This window comes from Saccopteryx bilineata, chromosome X (genome assembly GCF_036850765.1).
Source record: "Saccopteryx bilineata isolate mSacBil1 chromosome X, mSacBil1_pri_phased_curated, whole genome shotgun sequence".
Lineage (NCBI taxonomy): Eukaryota > Metazoa > Chordata > Mammalia > Chiroptera > Emballonuridae > Saccopteryx > Saccopteryx bilineata.
In genome coordinates this window covers 87,937,911-87,953,285 of record NC_089502.1, presented here as the reverse complement: position 1 = coordinate 87,953,285, position 15,375 = coordinate 87,937,911, and the positions used below count along the sequence as shown (strand labels likewise).

Below are 15,375 nucleotides of genomic sequence, written 5' to 3'. Positions count from 1 at the left end.
AGTGACCCCTTGCTCAATTCATTGACCCTTGAGCTGAAGCTAGTGACCATGGGATCATGTTGATCCTGCACTCAAGCTGGCGAGCTTACACTCAAACTAGCAACCTCCAGGTTTCAAACTTGGGACCTCAGCATCCCACGTCGATGCTCTATCCAGTATGCCTCTGCCAGTCAGGAAATTTTCACTGGATTCTATAGGCTGAGTTACTTAAGGATAGTCCAGATTCAAGTTGAGAACATAGAGCCCACCTCACAATGGGGAAGTGTCAACGAATTGTTAGTGGCAATTTAAAACTGGCACACTAATCCACTGAAATTTCAAGGTTCAGATGATGGTTAATACATGGAAGTATTAAACTGATTTGGCTCCATTATGATTCATATTTATCTGACTTTTCTGATTCTTTATGAAATAATCACCATTACTGCACACTTGTTGTACTGGTTAATACCTCTCCATGCCCTCTTTTCTTGATGCCAAACTGCTGTCATCAGCTGTCAGGTGTTCTTTCCAATGAAAGGAATGGACTAGCTGGCTCTGATGGTCCTTCTAGCACTGATGTTCTATGAACTTGATCTAGCCTGATTTGCACAGGCATTCTACAGAAGAGCAGGCCTCCACCAGAGAACATAATGCCTAGCACACAGGTCCCTTGGAGGTGCTTGCTGAGTGTGGGTCTCAATGTCTTTTGGCACCTCTATCCAAATATTTCTACATGAGCGTTGCCTTTTTTTGTCCTGGATAGAGGTTGTTGAACAGTTTCTCAACCATGACACCATTTGCATTTGGGATGTGCTAATTTGTTAGGTTGACACATACTGCTATAGGGACATATATTATTGGTAATTCTATTTTCAGTATTCCTCATGAGTCATTAAAGTTTTCTGTTATCATCTCATTGCCTCAGGACAGAAATGTTGGAGTAAATCAGATCACAGCCCATCTTTGTGGATTGGTAGCAGCCCTAGTTGACTCTAGTACTACAACCTAGGCTCCTTGGTGAGCTCTGAGCTCATTCTAGTTAGATCAGACACATTGCCAATCTCTTTGGAGAGTTCTCTTCTGCATATATTTCCACAGATGGCTATCCCATTTATTTTGTGTTAATCCTTATTAGTTTCAATTTTAGATGGCAATTTTGCCATTTTAAATATGTTTTATGGTTTTCTGAGAACCAGTGAAAATGAATAAACAGAAAAGTAAGCCAAAGTCTTTACCAGGCAAATCATACAAGAAATCAAATTGAACAACAAGCATATGAAAAGATGCTCAACCTAATTAATAACTGAAAGGATGCAAATGAAACTATAATAAGATGAAATTACATACCCTCCAGTAGGCTAAAAATTATATAAAATCTGATAATACCAAGTATTTACATGTAACAAGGGTAATATGTGCTCTTTGTAGTAAACTTGGAAAATGTAGAAAAGTACAGCGAAAATGCAAACAACATATTGGAATACGGTATTTTAATACTTATTTTCTCTGCAAAAATATGTATTTTATATTATAGGTATCAAACTGTGTATATTATTTTTCCTTCTTTTGTGAAATATAAATACAGAAAAGTGTGCAAGGCCTTTTATGAATAAGTATAAAGTGAAAATCTGTGTCATGACCAGTCAGGATTAGAAATAGAATATTGACATCCTTGCCAGCACTTATTCTGTGTTGCTTTGTTGATGAGCGCCATTCTGACCGGTGTGAGGTGGTATCTCATTGTGGTTTTAATTTGCATTTCTGTAATGATTAGTGATGTTGAGCATTTTTTCATATGCCTATTGGCCATCTGTATGTACTCTTTGGAGAAGTGTCTATTCATTTCTTTTTCCCATTTTTTGATTGGATTTTTTGTATTCCTGGAGTTGAGATTTACAAGTTCTTTATAAATTTTGGTTATTAACCCCTTATCAGATGTATTGTTGAATATGTTCTCCTATTGTGTTGTTTGTCTTTTTTTTTTCTGTTCATATTGTCTGTAGCTGTGCAAAAGCTTTTTAGTTTGATATAGTCCCATTTGTTTATCCTGTCTTTTATTTCCCTTGCTCATGGAGATAAATCAGCAAATATACTGCTGTGAGAGATGTCGGAGAGCTTACTGCCTATGTTTTCTTCTAAGATGCTTATGCTTTCACGGCTTACATTTAAGTTTTTATCCATTTTGAGTTTATTTTTGTGAATGGTGAAGTTGGTGGTCTAGTTTCATTTTTTTGCAGGTAGCTGTCCAATTTTCCCAACACCATTTATTAAAGAGGCTGTTTTTACTCTATTGTATGCTCTTACCTCCTTTGTCAAATATCAATTGTCCATAAAGGTGTGGATTTCTTTCTGGGTTCTCTGTTCTGTTCCATTGATCGATATGCCTGTTCTTATGCCAGTACCAGGCTGGTTTGAGTGCAATGGCCTTGTAGTATAACTTGATAACAGGAAGTGTGATACCTCCCACTTTATTCTTCTTTTTCAAGATTGCTGAGGCTATTCATGGTCTTTTCTGGTTCCATATAAATTTTTGGAATATGTGTTCTATATCTTTGAAGTATATCATTGGTATTTTAATTGGTATTGCATTGAATTTATACATTGCTTTGGGTAATATAGACATTTTAATGATGTTTATTCTTCTAATCCATGAACATGGTATATGCTTCCACTTGTTTGTATCTTCTTTGATTTCTTTTATCAATGTTTTATAATTTTCCGAGTACAAGTCTTTAATCTCCTTTGTTAAATTTACTCCTAGGTACTTTTTGTTGTTGTTGTTGCAATAGTGAAGGGCATTTTTTCCTTAATTTCTCTTTCTGAAAGTTCATTGTTGGTCTATAAAAATGCCCCTGATTTCTGAGTATTCATTTTATATCCTGCAGCCTTGCTAAATTCATTTATCAGTTCCAGTAGTTTTTTTACTGCAACTTTCTATATCTTGACTCTTGTAAGGAATATTGCAGTAAACACAGGGTGCATATCTTATTTTGAATTGGTGTTTTGGGATTCTTAGTATGTAATCCTAAAAGTGAGATAGCTGGGTCATATGACAGTTCCATTTTTTTTTTTACAGAGACAGAGAGAGTCAGAGAGAAGGATAGACAGGGACAGACAGATAGGAACAGAGAGATGAGAAGCATCAATCATTAGTTTTTTTCCCCATAATTATTACTATAATGATTTTTAAAAAGTTTTTTTTTAGGCAACTGTGTTAAATTATTGTACAGATCCAGGAGGAGAGGTGGGGATTCTGGCCCAGGCTGATGAAGACCTTCTTTGTGGGAGCAGAACTGTGCCCCCTCATCCATCTGTGTCTAACTCCTGATTAGGTGGCTTCCCCTCAACAAGTGAAGACCTTAACCCTTCCCCACCCAGGGTATTGTGGTAAAGGAAAAGGAGCAAGTCAGTGAAGTTCTTTGAAGGGGATAGGGCAACAGACTGTGGCTGCCTGAACCCTGTGCATACTCTGTCCTGACTCCAAATGGTCCCCTGGGTCAGAACCCCTCCCTGGGGAGAGCAGACTGCCCAGGACTCAGCCCGCACCAACATGTCCACTCAGAAGGCCAGGCTCCTGAGTGTGGAAGGGCAATGATGCCTCAGAGTGGCTGGCCCTCTGCACTACCCTGTTAGGTCAGGAAGAGGAGGTGGCATGAGAAGCGACGATACACCAGTGGGGAGCTGCTGGCTACCCCACGTTCCCCCACTCCCCAAGGCTAGGTACACAGGCATCCAGGTACCCTGGGCCTGGAGGGACCCTGTCAGAGGAAATGGGACGTTTGGGTATCTGGCCTTGGCGCTTGGGGAAGCAACTCCAAGGGTCAGAGCCAGGAACCATAGTACTAACTGATCCTGCCAAAGGGGACACCCAGAACCACCCAAGGCTGGGCTCCTCAATTCCTAGGTTCCAGCTCAAGACTCCCACCATGCAGCTAAACATTATTGTAAGTGTGTGTGCATGCGTGCCTGCATGTGTGTTTTGAGGGAAGGCTGCAAGGAAGCACTGTTGCACCATCTGTCTGGGGTTCAGGGCATGCAGAGGACCCTACACCTGGTACATGAGCCCAGACCAGAAAGGGTCAACAACTCTGGTTCCCCTTTCCTCCCATTCTCCCAACATACTGCCCCTTAACCTCCTTGGGCGCTAGAAGGTTTTATGATGAATAGCACGGGCGCCATCCTCTTCGTACTCTTTCTTTGAGACCCACATCTTCTTAAAAGTGTCCAGTGATGCCAGGATGGAGCCACTGACCCATGTGGAGTACAGCCGTTCCTGTGGCGCCGAGATCTTGATTTTGACATCCTTTGGGGCAAGCTTCTTCAGCAGCTGGACCTGGTAGGGGATGAGAGCGAGGGACTCCATGAGGTGCTGGTCTTTGCCATCCACAAGTCTGACCTGGACCTGCACCAGACACTGTTCGCCAACATCGTGCTTTCAGGCGGCTCCACGCTGTTCAAAGGATTTGGCGACCGAATCATTAGTTTTTCATTGCAATGCAATACCTTAATTGTTCATTAATTGCTTTTCATATGTGCCTTGACCGCGGGCCTTCAGCAGACCGAGTAACCCCTTGCTTGAGCCAGCAACCTTGAGCTCAAGCTGGTGAGCTTTTCCTCAAACCAGATGAGCCCTTGTTCAAGCTGGCGACCTCGGGGTATCAAACCTGAGCATCCTAATAACCATTATTTTAAACTTTCCATCTGGTAGTTTGGTTGCTTCTATTTCATTCAATTATCTTTTGTTGATTTCTCTTGTTGATTCATTTGGTTTATATTTATTTGCCCATTTTATGTGTGTATTAGATAGCTCTGCTGTGACTTTCAAATTTGTTGTGGCATCTCTGTGAGGAGTATGGGCTTAGTGGTATTGACCTCCAGGCCACCTGAGTTTCTTGGTGTTGGAATGGATCTTGAGGGTTATATTTACCCTCCTGCAGTATGTGAATATTGAATGCATTTGACCCTTTTTTGGGTTGGTTTATCCCTTTAGACAGGGTGGCTCTAAGGGTCAACCTTGATCATGTGCATTAGATGCTTTGCAGTGTCTGTTTTGTTGTGTGTGTGTGTATGTGTATATATATATATATATTCTCCACAGTGTCTGGTACCTGATGGACTCCTCTTTTGGGCATACCACTTGTGTAGCTAGCTGAATCTTGCATCCATATGGTCTGCCACCCACTACTGGTTGTGTTGGTTCTGGGTCCTCTTGGGTGGGGTTTGGGGATGGGTTCATGTCAGCAATTGTTTATTACCCGCCATGTGTTACCTGTCTGGAGCTACTGTTCTGTTCACTGTTTGTATCTGCATTTTCTGTGCCTGGATAGTATGGGAGGGGCCAGTCTGTGTATAAGGATCAGTTTCCTCCTGCTTAGAGCTGATAGTAGCTCTGTAAAAGGGCCCAAGTTCTGTAAGATTTGCCTCCACATTTCAGCTGCTCCACCTCCTCTTGTAGCTGCCTGTTCTTCACTCAGAGTGTTCTGTAGAAAGATTGTAGTGTGGGCCTAGACTGACCTCACCCCACCAAGCCCTCTACATGTTGCAAGCTTGTTGGGTTATTGCACCTGAGGTTGGAAAAACAATGTTAATTGGACCCCCTAATTCAGTAGTATCTTGGTCAAGAGCTCAGTATGGGGAAAGTGGTCCATATTCCAGAGCCTATTCCCTCAGACACTACTGAATACTCCAATTTTATTTCTCTTGTGCAGGATGAGCAGTAGGTTCATATTGTGTGGGGCCATCATTCTCCTCTGCAGATGTTATTCCAGCTGGGGAGCCCCTGGTCTCAGGGAGGAAGTCTGAGAAAGTCCTCCCCTGCAGTTAACTGTGCCCCCCCAAAAAAAGTGGATAAGCCTCTTGACTGGTCCCAGCAACAGGTTCTAGGGTACCCACATCTTGAATGTCCATGCCCAAGCCCATCTCCTTTTTACCTGTGGAACCTAGGTAAGTGGGGCAGAATATCTGGGACTCAGGCCAGCTGACTATAAAGCTCCACCCTGTCCAATGTGTGTACAAGCCACCGTGTACACACAGCGGTGCTGACTAGAGAAATTGGAACTCACCTCAGATGGGTCCCAGTGTCCAACTAGTACTCCCTTCAGACACCCCACCAGCAAGCATAGGTAGGTCCTACTTAGGTGCTTTCCACAGCTGGCCACTGGATATGCCAGCCCTGGGTCTCCCTGGAGGGAACCAGTGCAGACCAATGCAGGGCTCTGCTGGTGACTAGCCCTCTGCAACCTTCTTGGAGCTTCAATCTAATCAGAGGTTGTGGCTGCCTCTGCTGGGCCCAGGTTCACATGGAAAAACCAACTTACAGACCTAGGCTGGTGTTTACCCACACTGAGCCTAGGGGATAGTCAGCAAAAGGCCCAAGGTTTTCTGACAATTGCCTCCTGCTGTCTCTGTCTGCTGGATGCTTATTGGGCTCAGCCATTGAAAAAGCCTCTGGTAGAGTCTAGAGCCTGGGCAATTCAGGGATTAGGAAGGGTGGTGGGTGTTGCTCCACCCCTCGGCCCCAGGTGTTAGTCTGATTTGACTTTTCCCAAAGACTTCAGTAGCGTGTGGCCACCAGGAGCCCAGTGGGTGTGGCCTCTGTAGCCCCGAAATTTTGGTCTGCCCACAGTCCAGACAGTTTCTATTGGGTCTTCCCTAAATTGAAGCACCAGTCATATTCTCAGAAGAGTGTGGAGGAAATCTCCAGCATTGAAGCTAGAAACCTGAGTCACTGATGCACCCCTTGCTTCCTGGCCTCTCTGAACAGCCCAGTATTCATAGGGTAGGACAAGAGGGATTCCTGGGGGTGGGGCAGTTGCTTTCCCTCAGGTGGATGTCAAAAGAGGGGAATGCTCCACCCAAGAAAGATGATGACTGCAGTATTTGACCATAACTCAGCTCAGCGGTCCTGGTGGTCATACCCCATTGTGTCTCTCCCTAGGCCACAAATTTCACACTCTCCTCATTCAACTATACTTCTTTCAACCTTCCCTCCAACGGGGCCCCAGGTAAATGGCTGTAAACAAGATTTTCTGCATTGGTTCTTTAAGTCAGAGCGTGCATCTCTGAGAGCTCTGTCTCTTGCAGACAGATACCCCACCTCTTTTCATCACAAAATGCTATGTAGGCACCTCTTCTAGTCTGTGCTTCTCTAGGTTGGGGTGCCGGGCCTGAGCCTGAGGACCCAGAACTCTCAGGGCAAACCTTGCCACAAGTGAGAGAGTCCCTTCAGACCCTCAGCCACCTCTTGCTCCTGGGAGCTGGGCAACTCTTTTCCCACTTCCCCCCTTCCTACCAGTCTCGATCTGGCTTCTGTGATCCTTGATCATGTACTCCTCTTCATTTAGTCCAAAGTTGGTTTTTCTAGATGATGGTTTTTAAATTTAGTTGTAGTCAAATTTGGTCCTGAGAGAGGGCTGTTGGGACACCTGCCTATTCTGTTGCCATCTTGGAATCTTCTCAGTTTGTTGAAATTTCAAGGAGGGAGATACACTGCCATTAATGTGACATTATTTATACTGTAATCTTTGGAAGGTAGTAAAAATTATGGGGTGGAGATTTATGCTTCACCTCATTAAGGGAGAAATAGCAACATAAATTATTTTGAATTTTTCTATTCCCTCTCTTTTATCTATTCTGTTATTTATTAACATTAGCATGGACACATGGATTCTTTTAATGCTTTGGGTTATAATCCAGTACCACTTTATTATGTTCCATAAATTGTTCCATTTCTAGCTTTTAGGAACTCTTTCACTTAGTGCTGTTCTTTAACACATATCCATCAATATAATTTTTTTAAAAGTATTTCCTAGCACTATAAAATTATTTGAGCTCATCTTAAATATTTCCTGTGACTAATCCTGGAATCAGCCATTTCTCAAAGAAACTCTATTTCCTTTTATTGGAGAATAATATTTTGAAATAAAGATCTGAGTGTAGGTATGTTTATTACTACTGTGGTGTTATTGCTTCTAGACGATCTCAGGCAACAGAGCAAGAAAATGTATATCTGCACACTTACCCATGTATATACACATCTAAAAATATTTTTTCTTTTTTTATTGATTTTAATTCATTGTGTTTACATAGGTTCTAGTGTTGTCCCGAATGCATCCCTCCTCCCCCGTATTCCCCATAACATCTCCCTTGCCCCACTCCCCCAGTGCCCTCACCCCAACCCTCAGCTTTACCCATCCTGTCATCCCCCTTCCCTCTGTCCTCTTTTCCTCTGGTCCCTTTGATCTTTCCTCTGTCTCAATTCCATTCCTCAGTTCACATTGTTCATTGGATTCCTCAAATGAGTAAGGTCATATGATATTTTTCTTTCTCTGCCTGGCTTAATTTACTTAACATAATAGTTTCCAGGTTCATCCATGTTGTACAAAACGTAAGATTTCCTTTCTCATGGACCCATAGTATTGCATTGTATATATGTGCCACTGCCTTTTAAACTCGTCCACTGATGGACACTTGGGCTGTTTCCAGATCTTAACTATTGTGCACAATGCTACCAAAAACATGGGGGTGTATTTCTCCTTTTGACACAGTGCTATGGTGTTCTTGGGGTATATTCCTAAAAGTGGGACAGTTGGGTCAAAAGGCAGTTCAATTTTAAAAATTTTGAGAAATTATCATACTGTTCTTCACAGTAGCTGCACCAGTCTGCATTCCCACCAGCAGTGCAGGAGGGTCCCCTTTTCTCCACATCCTTGCCAGCACTTATTCTATGTTGTTTTGTTGATGAGCGCCATTCTGACTGGTGTGAGGTGATATTTCATTGTGGTTTTAATTTGCATTTCTCTAATGATAGGTGATGTTGAGCATTTTTTTCATATGACTATTGGCCATGTGTATGTCCTCTTTGGAGAAGTGTCTATTCATTCCTTTTGCCCATTATTTTTTTACAAAAACAGAGAGAGTCAGAGAAAGGGATAAATAGGGACTGACAGACAGAAACGGAGAGAGATGAGAAGCATCAATAATCAGTTTTTTATTGCGTCACCTTAGTTGTTCATTGATTGTTTTGTCATACGTGCCTTGACTGTGGGACCACAGCAGATCAAGTAACCCCTTGCTCAAGCCAGCGACTTTACGTCCAAGCTAGTGAGCTTTGTTCAAACCAGATGAGCCCATGCTCAAGCTGGCGACCTCAGGGTCTCGAACCTGGATCCTCCACATCCCAGTCCAACACTCTATCCACTGTGCCACCACCTGATCACGCTCTTTTATTTTTTGATTGGATTGTTTATCTTCCTGGTGTTGTGTTTTACAAGTTCTTTATAAATTTTGGTTATTAACCCCTTATCAGATGTATTATCGAATATGTTCTCCCATTGTGTAGTTTGTCTTTTTGTTCTGGTTTTGTTCTCTTTAGCTGTGCAAAAGCTTTTTAGTTTGATATAGTCCCATTTGTTTATCCTGTCCTTTATTTCACTTGCCCATGGAGATAAATCAGCAAATACACTGCTGTGAGAGATGTCGGAGAGCTTACTGCCAATGTGTTCTTCTAAGATGTTTATGCTTTCACAGATTACATTTAAGTATTTTATCCATGTTGAGTTTATTTTTGTGAATCGTGAAGTTGGTGGTCTAGTTTCATTTTTTTGCAGGTAAATGTCCAATTTTCCCCACATCATTTGTTAAAGAGACTTTCTTTACTCCATATATGCTCTTACCTCCTTTGTCAAATATCAGTTGTCAGTAAAGGTGTGGGGTTATTTCTCAGTTCTCTATTCTGTTACATTGATCTATATGCCTGTTCTTATGCTACTATCAAGCTGTTTTGAGTACAATGGCCTTGTAATATAACTTGTTACAAGAAGTGTGATACCTCCCACTTTATTCTTCCTTTTCAAGATTGCTGAGGTTATCCGTGTTCTTTTTTGGTTCCATATAAATTTCTGGAATATGTGTTTTATATCTCTGAAGTATGTCATTGGTATTTTAATTGGTATTGCATTGAATTTATACATTGCTTTGGGTAATATAGACATTTTAATGATGTTTATTCTTCCTAACCATGAGCACGGTATATGCTTCCACTTGTTTGTATCTTTTTTTATTTCTTTTATCAATGTTTTATAATTTTCCGAGTACAAGTCTTTAATCACCTTGTTTAAATTTATTCCTAGGTACTTAATTTTTTGGTTGCAGTAGTGAAGGGCATTGTTTCCTTAATTTCTCTTTCTGACTGTTCATTGTTGGTGTATACAAATGCCTCTGATTTCTGAGTATTAATTTTATATCCTGCCACCTTGCTGAATTCATTTATCAGGTCCAGTAGTTTTTTGACTGAGACTTTAGGGTTTTCTATATACAATATCATATCTGCAAATAATGATAGCTTTACTTCTTCTTTTCCAATTTGGATGCCTTTTATTTCTTTTTCTTGTCTGACTGCTGTGGCTAGGACTTCCAGAAGTATGTTGAATAAGAGTGGTGAAAGGGGTCACCCCTGCCTTGTTTCTGATCTTAAGGGGATTACTTTTAATTTTTGCCCATTGAGTATGATACTGGCTGTGGGTTTGTCATAGATGGCGTTTATCATGTTGAGGTATGTTCCCTGTTCCCACTTTGCTGAGAGTTTTCATCATGAACGGATGCTGGATTTTATCAAACGCTTTTTCTGCATCTATTGAAATTATCATGTGGTTTTTCTCCTTCCTTTTGTTTATGTGATGAATCACATTGATTGATTTGTGAATACTGTACCAGCCTTACATTCCCAGAATAAATCCCACTTGATCGTGGTGTATGGTTTTATCATATGTTGCTCGATTCTGTTGGCTAATATTTTGTTGAGGATTTTAGCATCTAAATTCATCAGGGATATTGGCCTATAATTTTCTTTCTTTGTGTTGTCTTTGCCTGGTTTTGGAATCAGAATTATGCTCGCCTCATAAAAGGAGCTTGGAAGTCTTCCTTCCTCTTGAATTTTTTGAAATAGCTTGAGAAGGATAGGAGTTAGTTGTTCATTGAATATTTGGTAGAATTCACTTGTGAAGCCATCAGGCCCATAACATTTTGTGTGTTGGGAGTCTTTTGATAACTATTTTGATCCCATTTGTTGTAATCGGCCTGTTTAGGTTTTCTGATTCTTCCAGATTGATTTTTAAAAGATTATATTTTTCAAGGAAGTTATCCATTTCATCTAGGTTGTCTAGTTTTTTGGCATACATTTCTTCATAGTATTTTTTTAAAATCCTTTGTATTTCTGTTGTGTCAGTTATTTCTCCACTCTCATTTCTAATTTTATTTATTTGAGTCCTCTCTCTTTTTTATTCATGAGTCTGGTTAAAGGTTCATTGACCTTGTTTACCTTTTCAAAGAACCAGCTCCTGGTCTCATTGAGCCTCAGTATTGTTTCTTTAGCCATTATGTCATTTATTTCCGCTCTGATCTTTATTATTTTCATCCTTTTACTACTTCTGGGCTTTACTTGTATGCCTGTAATGCTATGAACTTCCCTCTCAGGACTGCTTTTGCTGTGTCCCATAAATTTTGAGTTGTTGTATGCTCATTATCAGTTGTTCCTAGGAAGTTTTTTATTTCTTCTTTGATCTCATTGTTAACCCATTTGTTATTTAATAACATGCTATTTATTTTCCAAGTGTTTGAGTATTTTTCAGTTTTTCTGTTGTGATTGCTTTCTAGTTCCATGCCTTTGTGATCAGAGAGAATGCTTGATATGATTTCAATCTTCTTAAGTTTGTTGAGACCACTTTTGTGCCCTAACATGTGGTCTATTCTAGAGAATGTATTATGAGCACTTGATAAGAATGTAAATTCTGCTGCATTAGAGTGTAAGGTTCTGAAGATATCTATATATTAAATCCAGTTGATCTAGCATGTCCTTTAAATCTGCTATTTCTTTGTTAATTTTTTTTCATGAGGATCTATCTCAGGGCTCCCTAAACATTTTACACAGGGACAGTTCACTGTCCCTTAGACCATTGGAGGGCCAGACTATAAAAAAAACTATGAACAAATTCCTATGCACACTGCACATATTTTATTTTAAAGCAAAAAACAAAACGGGAACAAATACAATATTTAAATAAAGAACAAGTAAATTTAAATCAACAAACTGACCAGTATTTCCATGGGATTTATATTCCTCTCACTGACCACCAGTGAAAGAGGTGCCCTTTCCAGAAGTGCGGCGGGAGCCGGATAAATGGCCTCAGGGAGCTGCATGTGGCCCGCAAGCTGTAGTTTGGGGACCTCTGATCTATCTAGTGATGTTAGTGGGGTATTGAAATCCCCTACTGTTATAGTATTGCTGTTGATATCTCCCTTTATATCCATCAAAGTCTGCTTTATATATTGAGGTGCTCCTATATTAGGTGTGTAGATATTTATAATGGTTATATCTTCCTGTTGGATTGTTCCCTTTATTATTATGTAGTGACCTTCTTTATTTCTTACTATAGCCTTTGTTTTAAAGTCCTTTTTGTTTGATATAAGTATTTCTACCTCAGCTTCTTTTTATATCCATTTGTATGAAATATATTTTTCCATCCTTTTACCTTCAGTCTATGTGCATCTTTTGTTTTTGTTTTTTTGTTTTTTTTGTTTTTTTGTTTTTTGTTTTTTTTTTTCCATTTTTCTGAAGCTGGAAACAGGGAGAGACAGTCAGACAGACTCCTGCATGCGCCCGACCGGGATCCACCCGGCACGCCCACCAGGGGCGACGCTCTGCCCACCAGGGGGCGATGCTCTGCCCATCCTGGGCGTCGCCATGTTGCGACCAGAGCCACTCTAGCGCCTGGGGCAGAGGCCACAGAGCCATCCCCAGCGCCCGGGCCATCTTTGCTCCAATGGAGCCTTGGCTGCAGGAGGGGACGAGAGAGACAGAGAGGAAAGCGTGGCGGAGGGGTGGAGAAGCAAATGGGCGCTTCTCCTGTGTGCCCTGGCCGGGAATCGAACCCGGGTCCTCCGCACGCTAGGCCGACGCTCTACCGCTGAGCCAACCGGCCAGGGCTGCATCTTTTGTTTTAAGGTGTATCTCTTGTCGACAACATATGTATGGGTTCTGTTTTCTTATTCACGCAGTTAACCTGTCTTTTGACTGGATCATTTATTTCATTTACATTTAAGGTTATTGATATGTAGTTGTTTATTACCATTTTATTCTTTAAAGCTGTATTCCTCTTTTGCTCTATTCTTTTCTTCCTTTGATTTGTTTACTACAGGCCCTTTCACATTTCTTGCAGCACTGGTTTGGTTGTAATGAATTCCTTGAGTTTTTCTTTCTCTGGCAAGCTTTTTATTTCTTCTTCAATGTTAAAGGATAGCCTTGCTGGATAAAGAAGTCTTGGTTGTAGGTTCTTGTTCTGCATTACTTTGAATATTTCTTGCCATTTCCTTCTGGCCTCAAGTGTTTCTGTTGAGAACTGGTATGTCATCCTTATGGTGGCTCCTTTGTAGGTGATAGCCTTTTTTTCTCTGGTAGTTTTTAATATTTTCTCTTTATCTCTTAGCTTTGGTAATTTAATTATGATGTGCCTTGGTGTAGGTTTTTTTTGGTTTCTCTTTAATGGAATTCTCTGTGCTTCTTGAACTTTGTGTGACCTTTTACTGCATCAATTTAGGAAGTTTTCAGCTATGATTTGATTGAGTAAAGTTTCTATCCCTTGTTCTTTCTCTTCTTCTTCAGGAACCCCTATGTTACTGATGTTATTTCTCTTCATGTTGTCACAGAGCTCTCTTAGAGTTTCCTCAGTCTTTTTGAGTCTCTTTTCTTTTTACTGCTCTGCTTTCGTGCCTTTGTTTATCTTGTCCTGTAACTTGCTGATTTGATGCTCAGCTTCAGCCATTCTGCTTTAAATTCCTTCCATTGTTGTCTTCATTTCTGATATTATATTTGTCATTTCTGACTGATTCTTTTTTATTATTTTAATGTCCTTTTTTATACTTGCTATCTCTTTATTTACGTGTTTGTTTTTTCCATCTATTGTTGTTCTAAGATATTTGAGCATCCTAACAATCTTTATTTTAATCTCTGGATCCAGTAATTTGGTTATATCTAACTCATTCAAGTCCTGTTCTGGGGATTTTTCTTGATTCATTTGGATTGCATTTCTCTGCCTTCCCATTTTTTCTGTGTATAAGAAGGGTTTGGCCTCTGGAGTCTAATGGGTGTGGCCTCTGTGTTCTCTAGGTGTGTACTGTCTCAAAGCCCACCACCCCCTCTACCACTTCCTCTGGCATTCAGGTATGGGCTCCAGCACAGGCCTGCTGTGGCTTTCCTCTTTTCCATGGGAGGGGCTGTGTTCATGTACCTGGGTCTACAAGCCTCGGCCTTCACTCCACCCTCATGGGTTGGGCTTGCACCATACTTGGGGCTGTAAGCCTTGGCACTGCAGGCAGGGCTGCCCACCTATGCTCAGCTGTGTGTCTCCTCCTGTTCCTGGACTTTCACCCCTCCCCCATGGGCGGAGCTGTGCTTGCACTTTGGGCCGCAAGCCCAGCTCCATGGGCATGGCAAGGCTGCGCACCTGTGCTCAGCCTTGGGTCTCTTCCTCTTCCCCGGCTTTCACCTTGCCCCCACAGGTGGAGCTGCACTCACGCATCAGGTTGCAAGCTCCAGCTCCATGAGCTGGGTGGGGATGCTCGCCCACACTCAGCTGTGGGTCTCTGTAGTTCTCAGTCTTTTGCCTTTGCTCTGTGGGCAGAATTGCAGGTGATACCACTCTTGTTCTCCAGGGCATTCAGCTGGGCTGGACCACTTTTGTGCGTCCCCTCCACTTTGCCTTCCTGAGCTCACGCAGGGCCTCAGTAGTGGCCAGCCAGGCTTCTGCCCCCGCTGACAGGACCATGATTCTGTGTCCCATTGCTGGCCACAGTCTGGCAAGCCCTCAGCAATGTGGGTGGGGCGCTGCCAGCTCAGACCTAAGCACTCAATACTGTATTCCTGAAGGCTCCCTCCTTCTAAGTGACTCTGCTCTGAGTGCCATAGTAGAGCTTGTTTGGCAGGTATCCTTCTCCCCTTTGCTGTTATTGCTGGTTCCAGGGGAAATATTCACTTTAGATTTGGGAGGTGACTCATCCCAGGGGTTAGGGTGGCTATCCCTGAAAATGTTTCTCCCTGTGCCTCGTAGATTACTCTCTCTTCCTGTTACTCTGGTCCTTTCATCTCTCCCCATCTCCCAGAGCCCCAGGTAAGTGGTTGTGAAAGAGGTTTTTTGTGTGGTCTCTCTAAGAAGAATCCTGGGTCTGAGAAATCTGTCTCTTTCTCACAACCAGTATCCTGACTTTTTTTGCAGCTAAATACTATAAATACGCTTCTTCTAGGCTTCTAGGAACAGGCTGGGGCTTTGTTCCTGGGGCCCACCTATGCTCTCCGCTAAACTCACTTTCTGCCACGCGAGTCTCTCCAGGCAGCCATTCGCT

At 41.9% G+C, this 15,375-nt stretch overlaps 1 protein-coding gene across 2 annotated transcripts in view; it reads left to right on the top strand.

Annotated features, from left to right (window-relative positions):
- The window catches only part of CD99L2 (CD99 molecule like 2), a 95,338-nt gene that overhangs the window by 14,627 nt on the left and 65,336 nt on the right, over positions 1-15,375 (top strand). The window lies entirely within an intron of this gene.